The 20,189-nt window shown below is 37.6% G+C and overlaps 1 protein-coding gene across 25 annotated transcripts in view; it reads left to right on the top strand.

Annotated features, from left to right (window-relative positions):
* Nucleotides 1–7,402: 7,402 nt before the first annotated feature.
* The window catches only part of LOC119799117 (neuronal cell adhesion molecule-like), a 135,423-nt gene continuing 122,636 nt past the window's right edge, over nt 7,403–20,189 (top strand). For 24 of the 25 annotated variants that reach the window (XM_038308875.1, XM_038308873.1, XM_038308888.1 and 21 more), the window contains exon 1: nt 7,404–7,571. The gene's annotated coding sequence lies outside the window, so the exon portion shown is untranslated. Of the gene's footprint in view, nt 7,572–20,189 lie in introns of all 25 variants that reach the window. The other variant, XM_038308879.1, reaches the window with a different exon arrangement.

Below are 20,189 nucleotides of genomic sequence, written 5' to 3'. Positions count from 1 at the left end.
TGATTGTGTTCTAGTAGATGCCATAAATAAAAAAATTACTTAAAAATTTCCCAGTAAAGGTTAATTTGTGGAATTTCTCATTTAAAAACGGATAAATTGCACCATCCTGTGTCATCAGAATCAGAAATACTTTAATAATCCCAGAGGGAAATTACTTTTGTTACACGCTCCAGTTACAGTTTTATATAATATATACACACATCCAACTAGACAATATAATAAAGATAAAAATAAGAATAAAAAGAGATAAAATAAATACACATATAGCTCTTCTGTATATATATCTGTATGTATATCTATGCATATGTAAAAACGAAATCCAAATAAAGTGATAAGAATTAGATGGAAAAGCAAATATAATTCCAAAAAAGTAAAAAAAAAAAAAAAAAAAAAACAATCCCCTGGAGTTTGTTTCTAAGTTTGAAGACGTTTTGCTTCCCATCCAGGAAGCTTTTTCCAATTCAATGTCAGAAATAGCATTGAGTTTCAGAGCTTTATAGAGTAGCCCAACAAAACATTGTTTTTGCTTAGATAACATGCAAATAGAAATGGATGAACAGGTCCACCCCTTTGGAATAGGGGTCAGTTGGCTTCTTTTGTTAGCCAGTAATGCCCCATACCTGTCTATGTCACTGAAAGGGGCGTCATTAAAGGGAATTGTTGGCCTGGCTGAATAGGCGAAGTCTTCTGTTCCTCTATAAAGGGGTTGGGGTTGCGATGATAGCAGGAAGGGTTTAACTCAATTGAAGCAAAGCGACCACCCTTCCAGAGGGGTGGACCCGTTCGTCCGCTTCAATTTGCATGTTTTCTAAGCAAAAACAAGGCTTTGTTCGGCTACTGAATAAAGCCTCAAACTCAACGTCATTCCTGACATTCTGAATTGAAAAAGCTTCCTGGATGGGAAGCGAAACATCTTCAAACTTGGAAACAAAGTCCAATGGATTGTTTTTAAACTTTATTGGAATGACTCTGACCTGGATGACTGTAAATTGTCACCAGCAAAAGCAAATATCCTCTTTTCTTTTAGGACAATTACTGGTAAATAATATTCCTTAGTTTTTTTAATTACGGTAACTAAAATCTTACTTATCCCTGCAGCTTTACTTAGACTTTAAACAAGTTCAGCATGAAATAACTTTCTAGAACAACAAATAAAGGAACTCCTACCAAAATGTGTCCCTACCTTCATTATTACCATTAATATGTATTAATCTACCCATCGCAGAGAATCACCAGTTGTATTCAATAGATTCTGGTCAGGTCATTGCCCCCCTGTAGTTAACACGGTTATCTTGGCGTTAAAGGCTGCCTCCACTCGATATAAAGAACTCCTAATGTAATTCCAAACCCCACCCAGTGAACGGAAATGCATCTTCACTCTGATGTAAACAGATTTGACTGCTGATCTGTCCCCCAGCAGTAATCACATCACAAATTTAATTTCTTTTACACCTTTGGCAAAACATCCACTCTGCGAATACCAACATGTCTTTTTAGTTTAAGCCCAGGAATCTGCGTGTCAAGGAGTCGTTGTCTCACCTTTGTTTTCATGTAACTGCCTATCCTCAGGGTGGAGGCTCCTAAATCACAGCTGAGGTTTAACTGCAGAAAAGAAACTCAACTTGTTACAACTTAGTTTGTTTTGGAGAGAACCAGAATGATAATGAGATCATATATTAAAGGTTTTATTCCCAGAGTAAAACATAACCTACAGTGCTTTGGAAACCTGTTCATCGTAGGTAAAGAATTTTTTCTTTCATCTTTGTCCTTAATCAACCTGATTTTATGTTTTCCTCTTGATAGATCCGCATGAAGCAGAAGGGCAGGTTATATGTTTCTTAATATTTTTTTACAGATCAAAATAATGGCCAGGGGCATCGATTTATGCCCTTTATCCTAAATAAAAAAAACAAGTTAAAATAATTGATTTTTAGAAATCCTGTAAGAAATAGATTCTATAGCTGTGTAATTTCATCTAAATGCAATTTCACCTGTTCTCAGATGTATGATGTAAGGCATCATGAAGACCAAGAAAAACAGCAGAAAAATCAAAAGCTGAAAAACAAAAGGAGAGGAAACAATATCCAAAGCTTCAAACACGTCTCTTAGCACAGCTCAGCCCATCATCTGAAAATAGAAAGACTATATCAGAAGTACAAACTCACAAAGACAGTTTTGAGCAAGGAGAGCATCAATCAGAGCAGCCAAGAGGCTTCATGTAATTCACTCTACAAATCTGGTCATAATGGAGGAGTGATGCACGCATTGTCAAAGGAAGGCAATCACAGGTGTTTGCAGTTTGTCACTTGTCAGTAGGGAGAAGGAAACAGCTGGGAAAAGGTATTTGTCTACACCACCATGAAACATCTTAATAATCACCTCTAATCAGAGTTAATTCAATCTATAGCTTTGTATCTTTATAGAGTTCTCGCAGAAGGAAAAGCTCAGAAAGGAGAAAATGTGTCAATAGATGCTTAGATGTCTTTATCGAGTCTAATTTTCTTCAGCCGATGACTTTAAGCATCCGTTGCAATAATGAGCTCCAGTATTGACGATGCACCAAGGTGGAGATGGGATCTTCTCTAAATGGATTTTTGCATTTCCAGACACCACCCTGCCATTCAGCATGCAATTTTGAAGAATCCTTGTGCCTAATCTCCATAATGCAGTCCTTGAACCAAAGAAATCCCTCAGAGTATTTTAGAGGTAATTTACTCAGGAAACATTATGAGGCTGCTTTATGATTTAATGATATTCAAGACACGTCCCGATATCTGGGGGGCAAACTGAGAACCGAGTCAAGGACATTTACGACATTTCTCAGTATGGTGATGAAAGGGTAAACATGAGAGACAGCCCCAAGGTTTGCTTTACAATTTGACTATGGTCTAATTGTTCTCATCCAGTTTTCTGTCATTATTAAACAGTTCCAATAAAAACAGAGCAACAGTCCACATGTGGAGTCCTCTCATGCACTGTGGGTCAGAGAATGGGAGGGAGAGGAAAAAGGTTGATCCTTTTGAAGCTAATTTATTGCCTTTAAGACATCTTGTTATCTCCCCCTTTGCTTGCTGCAAGATAAATAATCATCCAGAACACAAACCCTTTCTCCTCTTGCTTCATATCTTGGCTTAATTTGTTTATCTCAGTCAACCAGCTACTGGAAGGCATCTCAAACCGCAAACCCTGTTTCCATGCCAAACCAGGCTTATCCTTACAGTAATAACTGAGTCACTTGCTCTGTGACTCCGTTTGAAGCCATGGCTGCTAATGGTTCCCTGTGCTGAGTCTGAAATAATGGAGGAGTTTAATGTACGTTCTGTAAAAGAAGACAGCATGGCTTTTTCTGGGTGATGATTTAACTAGGAGCAAATTTTCATTTTAGGTCACATGACCCTATCTAACAATACCTGACTGATTCCAGAGTCTATATGATTATTACTGTTGTTATTTAAAGCTGATTTAACATTACTAGCAAATTAAGGTTTGAGAGATGAGGAAAAAAATATATATATATCTATATATATATATAGATATAATGTTTTGTGACATCAGATGAGACAAATTAAACCTTTTCTGCAACAACTATTCCATATGGGTTTGCTGCAACAAAAAGTGAAATACAAAGATAACCTCACCCACTTCTGAACATTCAAGAACTTAATTTATGCTTTAACCATTTTTTCTTCCAGAGTTCTTGCAAACATTGTTAAATTGCATCATCTTTTCAAGAAAAAAGTGGAAAATAGCTTGTTGATGATGACCGAAAACTAACAACAAAAATCCTTGAAAGAAAAACACAGAATTTTTTTCTGAGTACAACGGTACTCGATGACCATCTCAGTTTCTAGACCTAAACTTAATAGAACAGCGATTCCTAAAGTTGGCTTTGAGACCTCACCTAGGAGATCCTTAGATCCTCTTCAAATTCAAACCTAAACAAACAAAAATGAAACTTAAAGGAAATAAAAAGTCAACACTTTGTGTGCTTTGATATCATGAGTGTTTATTTGACTTTCCCAAAGAGCTTGCATACTTTACCTAAAGACTGAATCATTGCTGTTATCTACTGTTATTTTCTGCACCAGAAATGAAAAAAATGTGGAAACTGGTGCTACAGAAAAAAGAATACTGTGCCTATGAGACGCCTCCAAGCTCTCTGGATTATCTAGAGTAAGGAGTAACTAAACAAAAAGAAATATACATATGGTCATATTAAATTGGAATATTATGGAAAATTACAGGCAGGGTTTGTGTTTTAATCCTTTATTTCTTATGAAGTTATTTGCACTTGCAACAAACATTACACTACATTTGAGGATATGCAGGTGCCGGTTATATAATTAGAATATCATAAATATCCTAACACAGAGAATAATATAATTCAAGTGTTTATGTTTACTGATTTAGATGATTATAATAGCCTTTTTAGGTCTAGCATGTCACATCTTCCTCTTCACAATACTCAGAAGATTCCCAATGGAGATAAGGTCAGGCAAGCTTGCAGGCCAATTAAATGCAGGGATACTGTGTTCCTTTTAAACCAGATACTGGTAGCTTTAGCACTGTTTGCGTGCAAGGTCCTGTTGGAAAGTGAAATCAAGTAATATGAATTCTGTGCCTTTTCTCTCTTCCTCCAGACTCTGGGACCTTGAATTCCAAAGGAAATTCAATATTTACTTTCATTAGAGAACGTAACTGGACGACCCAGCAGCAGGCTACTCCTTTTAGTCTTCAGCCCAGGCGGCTAGCTCTGACACGGTGTGTTTTTAAGAGTGGCCAGACGCCTGACACAAGGCTGTGACAGCTGAAGCCCATGTCTTTGCATACATCTGTGCATTGTGGTCCTTGAGGCTTTGACTTCAGCTGCAATCCACTCTTTAGGATCCTTGCCCACATTTTTGAATGAGCCTTGTTTGAGACAGGGCGCTGTTATCCCCATTGCTTGTGCACTTTTTTCTTCCACGTATTTTCCTTCCCTGTGCCTCTCTATTAAATTGGACACAGAGCTCTGTGAACATTCAGCCTCCTTGGTAATGACCTTTAGTGTCTCGCCCTCCTTGTGAAAGGTGTCAGTGCTCGTTCTTTGGACAACTGGCAAGTCAGAAGTCTTCCCCCTGATTGTGTAGCCTATAAAATGATGCTGTGAGAAACCATTTAAAGGCCTTTGCAGGTGTTTTGAGTTAATTAGCTGATTAGAGTGTGTCATCAGTATTTGACCTTTTCACAAAGTTCTAATTTGAGATTCTGAATTTGGATACAAGGTTTATTTTCGAAGCATTACACCTGAAACATTACATCATCAGATTTTAAACACAGAAATCTTGTCCTGAAAAAATATGTTTGATACAGAGATAAATGTTTTTATTGCCAACAGGAACTATAATGTGACAAATAACTACATTGGAACACATTCTAAATGATTGACTCTGTCTGTTGATCTTTTCCTCAGTATTCTCCAACTCGTGTCCATTCCAAGTAGAAATGCATTTACTTGCTTGATTTTACACACTACTGGCGGTTTCAAAGTTGTTTTCACATTCTCATGATTTTTATAAAATATATTTTTATTGTTCAAGTTGGGGTTATATTAGATATACACTGTAACTGTTTGCAAATAAAAAAAATTCAGGAAGTAGTTTATGTAATCTATCGAATGTTGTAATGATACGTATTAATGCACTTTTCTCTTTAACTATAAAGTTTGGAAAACAAAAACACATATTAAAAAAATATAAAAAGACCACTAAAAGATCAATTATAATTTTTCTCTATTTAGGACACCCTGTCCTATATTTTGAGAAAAACTTTTAAAAAATGATATGAAAATCTGAAATGTATCTTTATGATGCTAGTTTTGTAAGTAAGATGAAGGCACTGAAGAGACTGCGCCTAGCAAAGAAATCTATTGTATGCTCAGTCTGTGATATTCTGAGGACCTACAGTAAATACTGTCAGGTAGTGGTAGGAAGGTTATAGTGAAAGCAGAAATCACATTGAAAATGCAAATAGGGACCACTGTCTAACTACGAAATTAAGAATTTTTAATGGATTTATATTTGAAATTCTGAAATGTGAATCAGTCAAACACAAAGAAGCAGCAATGGGAGCAGGGATCTGGTGATTAACACCACAAGGGAAAAACGGATAAAACGATATCCAAAGAAATCATTCGATTATAAAACAATAAACATCCATCCATCTTCTATTACTGTACGCTTAGTCACCCAAGCAGGGTCGCGAGGGGTGCTGGTGCCTATCTCCAGCTGTCTATGGGTGAGAGGCGGGGTCCACCCTGGATGGGTCGTCAGTCCATCACAATGCAACACAGAGACAAACAACCATTTACGCACACATCTAAGGAGACTTTAGAGAAGCCAATTAACCTAACAATCATGTTTTTAGACTTTGGGAGGAAGCCGGAGTACCTGGAGAGAACCCACGCATGCACAGGGAGAACATGGAAATTCCATGCATAAAGACCCCGGGCCGGGAATCTAACCCGGAACCTTGTAGCTGCAAGACAGCAGTGCTACCCACTGTTCCACTGAGCTGCTCAAAACAATTAATATATAAAATGTAAAAAGATAAGAAAAAACTAATTACTTCCCTGAACAAAGCAGCAGAAATTGTATGTCACCTATTTGGAAACAAATTTTTGGAAATACGCCACTACTTGCATAACAGAGCTTGGGTTTTCCGTTGTTAAACTATACATATATATATATATATATATATATATATATATATATATATATATATATATATATATATATATATATTTTTTTTTTTTTTTTTTTTTTTTTTCCCCACCTTTTTTTATAGGCTCTTCATCCGTCACACTTCTTCTCCTGGTTTAATCCCTGTACGTTTTCAGGTTTTCCTAGTTAAAATCTTCAAGATGTTCATCCTAACTTTACTCTCAAAATAAAAAATATAAATATGACAAAAGGTCACTCACATGTCAATATTACCTTTACTCTTGGCTTGTACTAATTGCATAAATGTCAGAGGAGGTTTTGTAACAATTTCCCCACTGAGATTATGTCAGCCAGAATGCCAAAACTGGAGCCAGCTTCTCTACATAAATGTTGCTCCCTGATGTTAAATAACAGGCAAAGGACATTATTGCTTTTAAAAGGATAACTTTTGTCCTTTTTTTTTATACAGAGAAAAAAAAAAAATGAACCCCAGTCCAGCTGTTGTCCAGCTGTTATGTCCAGAGCCCGCAGAGGCTGAAGCACTAATAGCTTGTATATTTGTTAGATCATTTGTTAGAGCGGCTCAGTGCCTGGAGGCCACCGCGCGTCAGAAGCGGCGCTACAGCGCAGCGCGTGCGCACAGCTGCTGCGCGCCCCCGCCCGCGTGTCACAGCGTGTGCGCGTGTGAAGTGGAGAGAGAGGAAGCGAGGAGAGAGGACCAGTGAGGCAAAGGAGGAGGCAAGTGCAGGAGGCTCGTCACTGAACGGGACTGCGGGTAAATAAACAGCAGAGCAGCAAAAGCGCGCTTTGGCCGCGAGAAAGGAGAGACGCAGCCGCGCTCCGTGTGTGGCATCGAAAAGGAATAACCAGGTAAGCAGAGATATATTCAACCATTTCCAACGCACTCACACACACATGTGGTGCAGTTTACAGCTCACTGCCGAGACTTTGTGAATGAAGGAAGAGTCGGAGCACTCTGGACTGGATGCTGTCTGCAAACACAAACCCCTCCAGCTTCCTGGCAGGTGTTCAGGGGTCATTTTAAAGCCAAATCTTTTTGCTTCTCTTGTATTCATCTGTCTGTTCTACTGGAGAAAAATTCTTGAAGTCATCTGAACTGTCAAAGTGGCGTGTTGTTGTTTATGCTGGTCATCTCTCTTCATCACACTGTTCTGTTTGTGTCAGAGGGCAACGCTTGATAACTACACACTGATTTAAACAAACTGTAAACATTTAACCAGAAATTGAAATAACAGTAGGGCTATACATTTTATATGGGTAGAATATATTTAAACTTATCCTAATGAGTCGGAATTATAATTAATTGAACTAATTAACTAAGAAACGTTGTAATAGATCAATTTCAGATAAATGTTCCTATCATTTAAAAAGAAACAACAATCAGAATTTGTTCTGAAGTCGGAGACGATTAAATAAACATTTGTTTTTTTTTTACTGCAGATTAAAATAGTAAGTTTTCTGATTCAACTGGAGGTCCTCAAGGCTCAATGTTAGGCCAATTTCTTTCCAGCGGTTTATTATCAATAACTTTCAAAATAATCTGTTCATATAATATAAATGCGCTTTAGATGCAGACATATTTTTTTTTAGAATGGTATGCAAACATCTAAAGTGCATCTTTGTATAGATCAGACATGTGATCTCTCTTCATCACATCCTGTTTCTGTAGCTGGCTGCTGGCAAGCCTAGCAGGTTTTTTGATCTGGATAAAGGTGAATTGATTTTGTTTCTCAGAAAAACCTCTTCAGATAATATTTTTGCAATGTTTTAAGAACGTGTTTGAGAACATTTGGATGTTAAAATAGATACTGAGATTTCAGTTAAGCTATAATTGAATACGCAAATATTATTCTGTGATTGTTTTTGTCTGAAAGGTGATGGAGCTGTATCCTAATATGTCACCCTGAGACAGTTAAAGGCTCTTATAGCCTTCTGTAAAAGAATAGTGTCACAGTTATTCCATAAAAGCATTTGTACCTGTTGTATGACTTTTATTATGTAAATTTATATTGATGTTAATGCTACATTTTTAGTTAATTTAGCCTTTTAAATCATATGGCTGTGCCTCTTGGACCAGGTCCTTCTGCAAAAAGAGAAACAATCTTAAGGAGCTTCATGACAAGTTCAACCTTTGGGTTTGAGAAAATTAGCTTGCTAGAAGTTTGATTTTATGCATTACTATTGTTTAACTTCTCAATGTGGCTCAAGCCTAAATCACTGCAGACAAAACACAACATTTCTCAACCCCTTAACTAATGAAATTTATGCAGATGTTACATTCATTCATAATGTGACTCATACAGATATGTTGGCCTTACCATTTTGGTTGTGAGATTGAACAGGACTGATAATAACAGCTGCTGAACCAACATTTTAGTTAAGTCATAATTACCAGCTTAACAGTGACGTCAAATGAAGGAGTTTTTCTACTGATGGCGGTCAGATGGTGGCGCCAGTTTACGGCAGACTCACTTGTGTCAGTGAGCCCCAGGGAAGCTGTGGCTTCAATGTAGCTCACCACAATCAGTGTGTGAGTGAATGGGTGAATGACTGAATGTAGAGTAAAGCGCTTTGGTCAAGTCTCCTGACTTGAAAAAGCTCAACATGTATACAGGTCATTTACCATAGCTAATATACCTTTCTGTCTTGCTTTTGTTAGACGATAAACAGCAAAAAAAGAAAATCTCCCTGTTTTTCATCTCATCTGTTTTTCTTTCGTAGACATTTTTACTAATTAAGCAACTGCTTCCAGTATCCAGATTTTTTTTCTCTAAACAGAATTAAACAGTGTTTTGTTTACATTTTTTTTTGTGTTTGCTCTCTGCCTACTGAAACCTCTAATCAGTGGCATCTGATGGCCATTCACACTGTAAACAGTGTGGTTCCTTTCAGCTGTCACTACCAGTTTATTAGTGCCAGGAAATGCTACAAAGTCAGAAAGTCAATGCAAATAGCTCAACATCCTGATATGGATACTTTTAATCGGTCAAAGACATAAACTCATCAATAAACTTGCAATACATTTACAATCAGGTGCAGAGAGTTTATTTCTCCATTGTGAGATCAATAAAGTTAAATTTATTCATTTTTATTATTGATTATATTTGTATATAATAGAAAAGTAACAATGTGTCTGAGTAACAGAAATAAACTTTGCAGTCCTTTGAAAATAACTTGATTGGCATTAAATACGTTAAATACATTGCAACTATACCAACATGAGTAAATATTAAGTCTGTATTTTGTACATCACTTTTAAAAATAACAATATTATAAAAAATGGCTTCCAGAAATGTTTGTTTTAAATTTTGCAGTTAAACATTGATACAGATAAACTAATATGGTTTGCCAATGTTAAAAAAACTACCCACACATCTTGATTGTGTATAATAACCATCAAAATTAAGCAGCCTATGATAAAGTTGAACCATTATTGAGAGTTGATTTATTTTTGCAGTCTAATGAAAATTAGATAATTTTAATGACTAACATGTATTCCTTTAAGAACTCGTTTTTTGATGTTCTGTAGCTCACAGTTCCTTTTTTTGACCTTTGCGGATGAAATTGCTGCATTAACAGAGAAAATCCCTCATATCCTAAGCTGATTTGCTTCTCACGTTTAATTCCCCTCCTGCTCATATCATAACTCTATTTTGGTTTCCACTGACCAGTTTGTATTTACCACATCATCAGCCTCCCATTGAGACTTCACCAGTTACATCTCCCAGCCACCATTTAACAAGTCAAACAATTGCTGCACTGAGAAAAATCTAATTCTCACCAAATCCTCTGCTTTCTCCCCCCTCTTCTTCCTTCTGTCTAGTCTGACCAATCAACGATTTGGTAAAGGGGGAGCTCACAATCATCCAGCAACCCAACAACACCTCTCTTCCCCCTTCCCCTCACCATACCAGAACGCTCTCACTCATACCCACACACATGCTTCGACTGCACACTTTCGCTCCCTGCTCTGTCGGCCAAATTAATACAATGCTAATGACCTCTGCTCTATTGTCTGAAGCGTCACTGCTCTCTCAAAAGGTTGACACACTTTCCAGTGATGTTTATTCACTCTGTACAGACTACAGTTAATCTGTTTAAGAAGATAACAATATCCCTATATCCCTGCCTTATGTCCTGTTAGCATCAGTGCAAAAACAGGAGGATAAAACGGGAGACATCTCAGTGCATCTTGACCGGGCATTTCTCTGCAGTTGCCAGAGATGTGCTAATGAGGAAAGTCTTAGGCCTACTTGATAAATGTAGAGTATCGGAACAAGATACTGACCTAAATTGTGCTGCCATCTTTTACCCTCTGCATAGGCTCAAACGGCACCAAGACAGGGGAAGATTTGCATAACTAAAGGATTACGATGACACACGTTGGCCAGAGTTATTGAGAGAGCGCCAGTCTAAGTCACACTCTTGACCTAGAACCAGCAACGGCTCTGCCTCACCGCTCTGGGGGCTGTGGGAAAAGCTTGGGTGTTTGGAGGGAAAATGCCACCAATTCCATCCTGTGGGTTGAAGAAGAACGCAGACTATGCTCTGAGAAGCGTTCGAGGCTCCCTTCTGTTAGCAGCTGTCTGTGGCTTGGTGAATGCTGCAGTGTGGAACAAAGTGACTCACTGACAGAAAGCGTTCTTCTGTGTCACTTTGTGGTGATGATTACATCATCTCTGAGAGGAACTGGACTGAACTTAGGAGCCTTTCAGTTGGCGATTGTCTCTACAAGGACACTCATTTATGTAGCAGACTGATTCATGTCAGTCATTCTCAGATGGAACTGATTAAGCAAGCTCACTTCTGTTAAAGTCAAAGCTACTGCTTTTAACTATAGTTGGCATTTACAGTGCTTTTCAAAAGTACTCTCTCCAATTTAACCCTTTTTATTATTCTTCAATGTTTTATATTCACTCTTCAAATAATAGAACAGCATCATTTTAACACGATTGTGACTTAAAGGTATTGTGGAGGATTTTTGCGAATCTTCTCCACTTAAAAGAAAATACACATGCACAACCCTGTACCCGCTCCTGAGAGGGAAATCCTAATAAATGCATGTGAGGGCATGCAGGAGCCAATTTGTCCTTTAAAAGTTTCTATTCTCATAGCTCATACAAGCTTACTGTGTGCGAACGTCCACCCTAACCCCTAAATCCCTCAATCACTATATAGAGCGGGGACTATATAGTAGACTTTATTGCGAAGTCCAAACTGACTGTTTGGACTTTTTGCTACTCGTTGGTCACATAACTCCTCCTGCTCTGCGCAGCGCCTGTGCCCTCTTAGTTATTGGTCGAGACTGTTGGGTAGCGACAGCAAATCCCTTAATGCTTTGCGAGGAGAGCTCTCTGCGCAAAGCATTCTGGGATATATCTGCCTCTTCTGAGGCCTTTTTTGTCTTTTCATACACTTTGTAGATACTTTTTCTCTTGCGACCCTCGGCCATTTTCAAACAACCGCGGTTAGAAAGGTGAGCTTCAATGACTGTCTGAAACTGTAGCTCACCACAGATATACGCCTGAAAGTGTGCATGCGCAGAAAAATATAGCTGATGGGACGAGCATGTAGGATGGCCTCACATAAACATATCTCCAGAATGATTGACAATTAGTAGGACCATTTATTTAGATGATCCACCTGGAAATAAAAGATTGTCCTCTATACCTTTAAAGGGTAAATGATACACGGTTTTATTGTTTCTTAAAAGCGTGCTTTTTTATCGAGCCCCTCTGATTAAATACTTTCTGTTACTAAATTTATTTTATTTTCCATCTGCCAGTCTGTTTCTATCCTGCAAGCATCTTTTTTTATTCTACAGCATAAAATAAGTAATAAAAGCCGGTATGATTTGTGCCTATATTAAATCGGGTCAATATAGTTATCGGAAAATTCTCAAACTGCGATATCGGTATTTTATCGGAAAGGAAAAAGTTGTATTTTGACACCCCTACTTATTTTATACTGTAGAATGATAGAAAAGACTTGGCTAATTTGGGACTGGTATCTGATCCCCTAGTTTAACACCCCATTTAAGTGCGGGATTTTGAAGCTGCTTTAGATATGCAAAACCTCTTTTTAAGCTGACTTTCCAAAAAATATTATGCAAGTTTGTCTTTGCTCTTCATATAAATGGTAGAACTGATACTTTTTGGTGGCAAGAATATGTCAAACTTTGTAGACCAAATTTAACCTAAAGATAACTTTGTGCATATAGATCTACCCCTCTTAACAGTTACATCTGAATTGTAGACGCTTAATTTTGCTCTGCCTAATTTGTTTAGACTTTTTTGTTTTTGCATATTCTATGTTTTTATTTGTGTGCTACATTTTCTTAGCAAGTTACAGTTAAAATCTTTTATCAGGATTTTTTTTAGGTATTTTATTTTTCGGGTCCCATTGATTCAGTTTCTTTGGTAAGATATTTATGAATGTATGAATGTGGCAGTATTCCATCGATATTGATTTTCTCTGGGAAAAATAAAAAAATAAAAAATAGAACTATAAAAAATGTAACAATATTTTGAGCAATATTTATTAAAAGCATCCAAATTGGTTAAAATACATTGGCAGATCAAAGCTTTATAAAATACATAGATCAGAAATCAGCTAGAAAAGCCTAATTTGTAAAATTTCACATCATGCCTGGTTATGACTGTTATGACATCATGTTATGACATCATGACTGTTAAGCTGCAAATTCAAATACAATGTCAAGAGTAAATTTTTGCAAAGTTTAACATTGTCAGTTTGGGATCAGCCATCAGGCTGTGTTTGTCCACCATCTAGAAAATATACAAGCATCTTTTGTGTTACAGCAATGTGTAAAATGGGCTGTGTTTAGTACAAAATAACACATATTTGATTTGAAAAACTATTAAAAGTTTATGTGTTAATTTTTGTAATATGGTGTAAATTGGCTCTTAGATGGTCGTCCTCTAATGAGTTGTTAGCTTGACTCCCTCATGAGGACTTCTCTGATTCCCCAAACTGAGATTAATGTCACTGCTGCTCACTGCAAGAAAGATACTGACTTCTCATCGCTGCTCCACACTTTCAGACATTAAAAGCTGAAGCTATTTTTAAAACAAGCCTTCATTCATGGTGTGGGTTAGCTGAATACATGTTTTTATCTTCTGCCTACAAGTAAAAGAAATATGGCATGGTAGATTTCATATTTTCCTTAATCTGTCTGAAAGAAAACCACAATCAACCCGTATCAATGCACCATGATGGTTTTCTTGTTATAAGAAATTGCACAGGGGCAATTCAATAATTCACCTTCATGTGTCAGTCGTGCTGATTGATCGAATGATTGAGTGTGCTCTGGGGAGCGATATATTATGCAGCAGTCACTGTGAGAAAAGCTGGTCTGCTGCTCAGCTGAGATGAGGCCAAATCTCGAGGGACTGATGGAAGCCTGTGCCTATCCATTAGTGTCAATTTGGCCTGGGTGTTTCTTACCAGAAGCGCAGTCACACATATCAGCTCTGCACACTGACATTTCTGGACCCTCTTGTCACAAGCATTTTTAGCTCGCTTTGGGACTGATGTGCACCTCGTTAGAGAAATCGACACCCCCCTTCGCTTCACGGATGCTTGAACACTTATTTGTAATTCAGATATATAAATAAATACATATATATATGGAGAGCCATGGGAATACATCAAAAGAGTGTCTGACAGACAGGTTTTTTAAGGAAAGATGCAAACATATCTCATTTGCTGCCTTTCTTAGCGTGTGAGTGGTTTTTGTATGGATTCAAGGTGCTGGATGAAGCTACAGTTTCACAACCAGTAAGGCGGCAACTCTAATAAGGACTGACATCTTCCTGTGAATCCACTTCATGCAGGTGCAAGTGTTGATGTTTACACCTTAGACCTCTATTATTCTGTCAAGAAGGAATAGCGATGTATAGCTAGGAAAAGCTGATGGATGAGATGATTTATGTGTTGCTTAAAGGACCAGTCCTGACTCATCAGCTGCAAAGAAGTTTTTTTCCCCTCTTTAATTGTTTGCAGAACTCTTAACCCCTTGAACCCTACGGACCCGCTGGCGGGTCCAGCTGCTACATGACCTCGTAACTTTACCAAACCCCCAGTATTGAGGTAAAAAACATATTTGGCACAGTTTTGTGACATTTATGGATAAATGTGCCAAACTGGCCCCTCCGCCTAAGAAATTTCTCACTAATACCATTCTAAAATAAATATGATTCATCTGATTGAGTCCACATTTTGTATATTTTTACACAACATTTAGATTTAAAAGTCTACTTTTTTTGTGCTATAAATAATATTTTGGTAGTGTTTTGCAATGTTTATTTCAAAGAAAATTTTGGCGAGGTTCAAAAAATGCAAAATATTTTGTATTTTGTCCCTAATATTTCAGGAAGGGTCAAAGCTACAATGGTTCTGACACCAGAAAACCATTCTATGACATCTTACCTTTACAGACGTACCAAAAGTTTCTTCTTAAATCTAATAGCTTTGAGGCTATAAGTTATTTACTTTTGTGTGTTTTTGTCAGGCAGAAATTTATTTATACCCCCTTAGGGTGTAAGAGGTTAAGAACTCCAAATACTGCATATTAATTTATAAAGGTTATTTATTGATAGAGTTGTTTTTATTTTATTGTTTTTGCCTGCAAACACTCATCAAAACAACTTAAAGTTGTATTCATTATTACCTGTGTGGTAATAATAAATACAGTTGACATTTGAAGTAAAAAAATCTGCTTTCTAGAAGCTTCTAATTGAAGGTTTTAAATTTTTAAGTCTTCTCTTAGAAGATCGTGTTTGTACTATTTCGAAAATCTGTATTCCAACTGTTTTAAGGATTTTTACCAAAAATGCTGAAATACTTGTTGTCTGATAGTTGGTGGCAATAAAATGAGTCCTAAAGATATAAAAAATTTAAAGATTAGCACCCATATCATGCTAAAGCAGTAGTAGGCTAAAGATTTGGAAGATTGTACTTTTGCTTTCTTAGTTTAAGAAACTTCTATACAAAATTTTATGTCATTATCCAACTGCTTTTATCTTTGTGCTGCAATGGAGGGTGGAGGGACAGAGGTGTTTTACTTTATTCTTGATATAGTTGGGAAAAAAATAAGTTTTTGTGGGACTTTAGCTCTTTAGAATGAGTTTAAATATTTGGACAAAAAACCTGTTTAATTTTAGTAGTTCTTGAGCTTTTCTCAACCTTGAGATATCCTAAAATCATTGCCCTTATCATGCTTTGACAAACGAGAATGTGCAAACATTTTACTCTGATGTTTCTTTTGCCATCATGTTTTCCCAGCATGATACTGATACTCTGAAAGCATGAATTACCATTATATGAAAGCATTTTTTGTGATCTTTTGTCCAAATTAACAAATCAATTTTGTTTTTTAAATCTCTGCATTGGAAACTGTCTTTTAACCAAGCTTAGTTTTTGTCCCAAAACAGAATATGGTAACATGTGTGGATGGGAAAAAAGACGGGATTTGCAAAACCCCCAAATTAGGCTTAGTTTACCAAAAAAGAAGTTATGTTGTGAAACCTATCTCAACCTGGAGAGACTCACACATAGAAAAGGTGTAATTAGAAAATATTCAAGTTATTTATACAGATAACACAATCATATTCTTCAAAGTATATCTATCTAAGGAAAACCAGCTGATTGCGAGGACTCATTGAATCCCTGCAATCCCTCGCACTGAACATGCATGTAGTGACAGTGGAGAGGAAGACTCTCTTTTAACAGGAAGAAAACCAGCAGAACCAGGCTCAATGTGAATGGCTGACTGGGGTTCAAGGAGATGGAAGCAGATGAAGACATAAGCGAAATAAATCCTTGGCACTCACACCCCAGCAAAAGACTTTGTTGCTGTGAATTAACATACGCTTGGATGAGTAACCTAGAAAGGGCCTGGACACTGGCGGAATAAGCCAAAGGGTGAGTGGGACTGAGAACAAAGGGGAAGGAGGTGGGTGAAAGTTTCCCGGCCTACGAGAGAGAAGTTGGGCCAGGAGCCAAATGAAGGGGATCTCGTAAGATGATTGGACAAGGTGCGACCCCTTGATTTGATTGACTGGAGCTAAACGAGTGACATTGCCGGTGTTTCAGGTGAATCTGATAAGAGTCTTTCAGAGAGAATTTTCACTTTAGCCTCATATAGTTTTCACTGTGTTTGGACATGCCATCTATGTGCAAAGAGAGTTGTGGTGGGTATATACCTGGAGATTATTAAAAACAGCGACCCAGTTCTTGCAATTGTATATTTTAATATTTTATCATTTTTTATTCTGATTGTGATTCTAACCAATTTCAAGCATACAATAAGAAAAAAGAGAAAGGACCAAAAAAAAAAAATAGTGGAGGTTGTTATTCCTTAGTCTGGCATTGCTTTTGCAATGATTAGATTTCTTTATTCAAATTTTGGTGCTATTAACATTATGGCTCTCCCTGTGTGCTTTCTGGGCACAGATATTAAATCAAAAATTCATAAAATACCAGTTTTTCCCAGAAAAATAAATCCAAAGTGTGAAGCTGTAGGCTAAGTGTGTGCAGAAATGAATGAATGATCAAGCTCATTTAGATCCATTTGGAAAAATGGGATATTGGCAAAAGCTTGCTTTGCCGATTAAAAAGGAATGTGCTCAAATGGTTCCTTTATTGATATGAGAAGAAATTTAGCTTTGTTATTTTTGGGCAGTAGGTGCTTTGACAGATGGTGGATGGCTAAAGGTCAGTACAGACATCCCACAATGACCCACTGTGACCACATTATTGCACCAGAGCTTTACAGCATGACAGTCATCAAGCCCAGTCACTCAAGGTTGTCAAGGAAACGCTATTATCAGACGTGTCAGGTTAGTTCACCCTTTTACCGAGTAAAGGGGTGTAATAACATGTAGACATGGGCTTTTTTTGTTGTAACCAACTGCCGGGGGGGGGCGGCAGCAATCGAGCCGTCTTTTGAACTGGGTCACTGGGATAATGGAAAGTAATGGTTTGGGTTTATGCCTATACTCTCTGTCCAAAGCAGTTCAGGCTATTCTGATTTAAAATTCATTTCTCAGGCTGAATTAGTCATAAATAGAATCTGTGGAACTGGATTGAAGATGAAAATGTGAAATTGCTCTATTTTCTGGTTTGTGGATGAAAAACGGTGAAGTGAGAGGGGACAAGTGGGAGTGTTTTGACTCTTTCGGGGGTTCCAGGGAGGAGGGGCGGATCATGTACCACCGGCGATGTTGAGAAGGGGCAGGGGGAACAAAGGGGGTCTGTTTTCTCCGTCTGTACTGGTGGAGCGGCTTTTCTCGCCTCTTCGTCGCTGTGTGTGTGTGTCTGTGGTAGTGGGGATCTAGAGGTTACATTGGAGAAGATACACAATAGAATGTTGGGTGCTGTGCCTCTCTTTGAAAACATAGTCATTGGTGTAGAAGAGGGGATAAAAGGCCAGTTTTCATTTCAGAGAAGCAATGGATCTTCTAAAGTTTTTGCCAACTTTGGATGGGCAGTAGATATTTTGAGAGGTTGGTGGTGGAGCTGTAGGACAAAACAATGCTGTGCTCTCCCTTCCTGCCAGTACAAATACATGTTTACTTTGCTTCACTTAGAAGCTCTTGGACTCATCAGGGTAGTTAAAGAACAAATTCCCATCCTCCTCTTATTCAGTTGGAGATTTAAAAAACTGGAACATATCTCACTCCAGGTTGGCACGGTGACAAATCCCATTTGCTTTGTAAATAGCTCAGTAAATACATAAGTGGATGTAATTGTTGGCAGCCTGTTGTTGTAGTAGCACTCTTTCACAGTGAAAATTTAGAAAAATCGAGTGCTTATTAATTTGAATGCATTTATTGGCACTCCTGTTAATATTTTGTACCAACTTCTCCTCCTAAAAGAACAGCTCTTATTCCGCTATAACATTTTGGGAGCTAAAAAATAGAAAGCATGAATTTTTTTGACCAATTGTCTTTGTAAAACATCTTAAGATTCTCCAGAATCCTGGTTCTTTTTAGTTTCTAATGATCTCAACAGACCGTTAAGCTTTTTTAATTGACTCCTTGGCTTGGGACTGAAATTACCATAGAAGAGGTATATTTTGTGTCCCAAGAACCATTAGTGGTTTGGTTTGGTCATGTTATTGATCTTTATCATTTTAAATGTCTGATTGTCAGCCTTCCTACGTGGGTAGATGAATCTCTGCTTGAAATCTCCTGGTAATCCAAGGAAATAAAAAGGTTTCCAGGCTTTGGGATGAGAATCTTGCTCATCTTTCAGCTTATGTACAGTATTCACTCTTTGATTCTTACCAAACTTACCTGGAGTATTAGCTTCTTAAAAGCTTATCTGACCAAAGCAGAGGACTCTAAGTACAGAGTCGAGTACCCCCTTTACCATCCTCAACATTATCCTTTAAACAAAACCTTTCCATCCTAAATGCAACCTGCCTCTGATCTGCCTTTGTCTCTTCATAAATCCGAAGAAGAGGTAGTGATATCCCACACGGCTTTGAGCTTTCTCATATGAAGTAAGATTTTTCCCACACTTGGAGCTGTGTTGTGGCATTAACATCAGCACTGTGCATGAAATCCTGAGTGAAATTCTCACCATGCAATGCCTTTTTTTTATCAATAAAATTGGTAAGCTGAAATGAAAATGATCCTTTTGTAGGCTTGAGATAATCATTTTTTTACTCATTATAAATCCACTTGGAATCTTAAATCCTGCTGCTGACTAGACATATTAGATCAGCGGTTTTCAAACTCGGCCGTGGTGACCTACTGTTCTGCATGTTTTAGATGTGTCTCTGCTCCAGGACACCTGCATCAAATGATTGGACTCATTCCTCAGCAGCCATTCCAGGCTGCAGGGGCCTGCTAATCCTCCATTTATTTAAATCAGGTGTGTGGAGGCAGGGGAGTGTGTCCTGAGGACCAAATTTGAAACAGCTGTCTTAGATCCTACATCGCTTTATTGACCACTGATTATTTACTGATTCAGTAAATGAAATAAGGAAAATAGGCTCTATCCTTGTTTCACTAATAATGACATCTTAAGTCTTTTAGTTTTTTTTGTGTAAAATACCAATACTACAGCTGACTTCTCTGTGAAATTGTTTATTACCTTCTAGCCACTATAACACCTGAATTCTGCCCAAAGTGTAATAAATAAAGGCTATATATATGGGCCATGAAAGCCCATCTTTCAAATCTGGGAACAGAAGGACACATTTGTCTTTGTTGGTGTGTATTCGGATGGGCCTTGTTGATGCGCTGTGATATGATTGGTCTACAGATGCGACCTTCAAAGGTTGCAGCCAATGAATACGGACACAGACGTCTCATCCAGTTGAAACCAGTTGTTAAGAAAAAAGAAATGCCTCTGAGTCAAATCATTTTTATACTTCAGGAAAACCGAAAGCTATAGTTAACAGATTAAATTATTCTAGAAATTCTGAAAATCTTA

This window comes from Cyprinodon tularosa, unplaced genomic scaffold (genome assembly GCF_016077235.1).
Source record: "Cyprinodon tularosa strain WSP-4 unplaced genomic scaffold, ASM1607723v1 ctg65, whole genome shotgun sequence".
NCBI lineage: Eukaryota > Metazoa > Chordata > Actinopteri > Cyprinodontiformes > Cyprinodontidae > Cyprinodon > Cyprinodon tularosa.
Note: the sequence above shows the minus strand (reverse complement) of the source record. Positions and strands in the feature narration are given on the sequence as shown.